This window comes from Mytilus galloprovincialis, chromosome 6, assembly GCF_965363235.1.
Source record: "Mytilus galloprovincialis chromosome 6, xbMytGall1.hap1.1, whole genome shotgun sequence".
NCBI classification, from domain to species: Eukaryota; Metazoa; Mollusca; class Bivalvia; order Mytilida; family Mytilidae; genus Mytilus; species Mytilus galloprovincialis.
In genome coordinates this window covers 9095915-9099811 of record NC_134843.1, presented here as the reverse complement: position 1 = coordinate 9099811, position 3897 = coordinate 9095915, and the positions used below count along the sequence as shown (strand labels likewise).

At 30.3% G+C, this 3897-nt stretch overlaps 1 long non-coding RNA gene across 1 annotated transcript; it reads right to left on the bottom strand.

The window, feature by feature from the left end:
• Window positions 1-311: 311 nt before the first annotated feature.
• LOC143078877 (uncharacterized) lies at window positions 312-3667 on the bottom strand. The gene is made up of 3 exons (XR_012979292.1): window positions 3574-3667; window positions 2324-2417; window positions 312-460 (listed from the first exon to the last, which is right to left on the bottom strand). It is a non-coding gene; the product is annotated as an uncharacterized LOC143078877 (long non-coding RNA).
• Window positions 3668-3897: the final 230 nt, after the last annotated feature.

The following is a 3897-nucleotide window of genomic DNA, read 5'->3' as shown; positions in this document are numbered from 1 at the left end:
AAAATAACAAAACATAAAATAACAAAAATACCGATCTTCGATAAAATTCAGAGCGAAAAGTCATTTGGCAAAATCAAAAGCTCGAACACATTACACAAATGGATGACAACAATATAACATTTGAAAACGAATGCTCTTTAATTTGATTGCATTTGACCTTCAAACTATTGGATTCGATGAGTCTTAAGCCGTTGAAACTCGCGTCTTGCATACCAAATCATAAGCCGTTTATGATTGAATTGTATTACCTTAATTTCACAAATGTAGTTAATTTTGGCACTACAAGGTGCGTCGTTCCACGCTGTCGTTCCAGAATGTCGATAGTAATTGACACAATTTTCGTTATTGTTGAGATTGTTTGGCTCATTTGGATGCCAGCCTGTTACACTGAATGGTTGACCGCTCGGTTCCCATCTAAATTTACCTTCTGTACCTGTGTCTGTTCCACCTATCCAGTAATCTTTAAATAGTAGGTAAGATTAGATTAACAACTTTCCAACGATCAGACATGCTTTATCCATTTAAAATTAACTTACTTATTTTTTTTATTTTTTGTCCAAATATAGCTTTATCAGGTTATTATCAACATTGCTTACTCTATCACGAATATTCTTTATATGCTTTCCTTTAACTGTCACTTTTAATATACATAAGATCGAATTTTAAAATGTTATATGTGAGGAACTAGCAACGTACGTCACATCCGGTTTCATGTTGAAGAAGGAGAACAAAAATCTTTGAAATTGAGACTTGTAAAACTTTCCCTGAAAATCTGCGTCATCAAACTAAATCTTTAGTGTTTCAAAGTGTCTTTGAATCTTACGCTTGTAAACAGAAAAAGTGAAATATCTACACAACGTTTTAAACAATGCCAATTGAGAATTATTGTTTTTAACTTTTCCCCGATTGTCACATTTTGACTGAATGTGAATGAGTAAGGTGGTCTATGTATGCATATAAGGAGATACTTGCAATGTAGACGCAGCATGATCCCTCAGTTTTCTTTTTTTTCCGGATTTTCATCTATCCAATCGATTTACTAGATTTAACATTGGCAAACTAATGTCATCTTAATTTATGTAGATGAGAGTATCAATATTTTATTGTTCATTGGTTCACATTGTATTTCAAACTGAGACGGCATGATTTATTTTATTCCATAAAATTCTACTAACATAGATATCGTCATAAATTATGCTTATTGTCTCTAAAGACTATTGATATTGAACTGATTTTGCTTAAAATAAACAGTGTATCAATAGAAAAATGTCTTCTTCGTGTTTAATAGAGTTTCATGTAAAAACAAGACCAAAACGTTTAATTTAATAATACAGCTGTAGGAAGGAAACCTTGCATTTCATTGATTGCAAACAATGATTTCTAAGCCATAAGCAGACAACGCACTATTATTTCTTAAAAATATTTTAGAAACTCGAGGACACCTGGTTACTTAAGATTGTAGACAGGAGTGTTGACAATTAATTGTGTGTACCTTCGATAAGGTATTATTTTCTATTATGCAATGAAATGTTGTATGAAATTCCCTTGGAAGTATTGGAAATGATAAATCTTTGCTCATTCCAAGTACTTCTTGATTTTAAACATCGGTTTATTCTGCCATATTTTTTTTATTAAGCCAGTTTAGTAAATACTCAAAATGGTATGATGGACATATTCCTATAAAAAGAAGCAGAAGATACAAAAATGTTTATAAATTATCAAAAGTACAAGTAACCTGATACAATAGCATGTGAACAACAAAAAAAGAAGAAAAAAACAAACAACAGTTTGCTTAACACAATGGAGAAAAAACATTAGCCCGTTGCACAGAGAGATTTCCAAATAATACGAGTCAAAGGCAATGTGTGTTAAAACCAATGAGACAATTTTGAGCTCTTAGTTATAGAAAAGTTCTGAATAAATTTTACAGCAAAAACATCGGCCATTTTTCAGTCTATTTTAGATATCCAACGATCTTTGAAAGAGGACTTTTTACATAACAAGTCTACAACAATGCAGGTAAGCGTCAATTGATGCGCACAAAATTTTTACAAATAAACACGTTCCCAAATCTAATTTAAATCTATATATATAGAATATACAAGCATTGTGATGGTTTTTATTTTCTCCATTCTTTATATCAAAAATTCATATTTCATAATGTTATAGGCGGTAAGCCGCAAAACATGATTTGATTTTCTTACTACTATATTATATCATTTCTAATTTTTCTGAAATATTACTTAGTCAAATATAAGACTAATTTTAAGTTCCTTTCATAAAGTTGCAGACTTTCAAAGATCAATATCGGTGTATAATTTACCTTAGGTCCGAATCTCCACTTGATGGTTTACAAAAGTTAATTCATTGCTTGTTTCAACATCTGTTAAAGATCCGTTGCGTTTAAGGCATTCTGACTGAAAAGGAAAATAAGTCACATATGTGAAATACAGACAAACAGCTTTGCATTTTTTTTCTAAAAAAAAAAGGCATAAATACAGCTTTAATCAATGATTCTGTAAAAAAAAATAACTCGTCACGTGTATTATTTAAATTATTTTGGTTTCCCTTACTTCATTAAATCAGCGTATACATATATTAACGAAAGACTCATCAAAGCTTTTATTTTGTTCAACAGACGTAACCTTCGTCTACAAAAAACTAAACAGTGACGCTTGAATAAAAACAAGTTTAAAAAAAATAAAAGACCAAATAAAAAATGAAGTTGAAGAGTAGCGAGAGCCCAGAATTCTGCCAAACATATGTTGATGTACATATATCACCTTTGACATATTCGAAGTATTTAATTAGTATTCTGATACGACTATTCTAATTGATTTTAATGAATGAAAGAAGCGTCTATTAAAACTATCTTTAGTATCCTCGAATATTTTCCCAAACATTTTCAGAGTCATATAGGCTTGTGTATCTCGACATTAGTCCTTTCTTGTTATATATTTAACATTTTCGTAAACAATTTTTTTTTTTTTAAAGTTTATAAAGATTTATAGTTTTCATAACCAGTATACGAATTTGAGACCTTTTTTATATCTATATTTTTTTAATTAGTATTGAAATAAGATAGTAACGATAGTTGATATCATGCAATATGTATTTATCTAGAATTGTTGAACCGATTTCTGATTTGGGAAAAACTAATTTTCTGCCAAAACGATATTCTGAAAATCTTTGTTGTCGTCTTTTGTAACTCAACTTTATGACGTCATAATTCCCTCCCGATGTCAAATATAAAAATCAGAAGTTTAAAAAACAGTTTAATCCAAGACGGGAGTCAAATTTGATAAAAAAAACAACAAAAAACAACAAAAAATAGTATTTCCTCGTGAAACGTATCAGTGTTTTGTATATTATTGAAACATCACCAATATCCGTTACCACGGTGGAAAAGTAGTCCGTTGTCACCTTTTGAAAGTCACCATTATTCTAACGAATAGCCGAGATAAAATCAACGCATTTTTCGTATCACCTGTATAAATTTTATTTTTTTTAATTTTTATTCAAATGTGTATAGGTTCTTCAAAAAAACGTTACTTGAAAGCAAAGTTTCAATACCTGCGCTCCTGTCCAATCTTTTTTTATCGTTACTGAAAAGATAACAGGATCTTGAACCATTTCTTGCTATCCATCCAGTTTTGCAGGTTACCCCTAAAATGTATACTTGAGTATGTGACTTGTGCTTTGTGTGTAAATTGTGTCTCGTGCTTGGGACCGATCTATTGAGTAAAGCCATTTGCAATTGATAGAAAGTAAGGAAAACAATGTTACCTGTTTTAGTTCTTAATGCATATAAAACTAACGTCATTTAGTTTGCTTATATAATTACCGATAAAACCACTATCAATTAAAGACCAATACAAAGATAGGAATAATTACCGT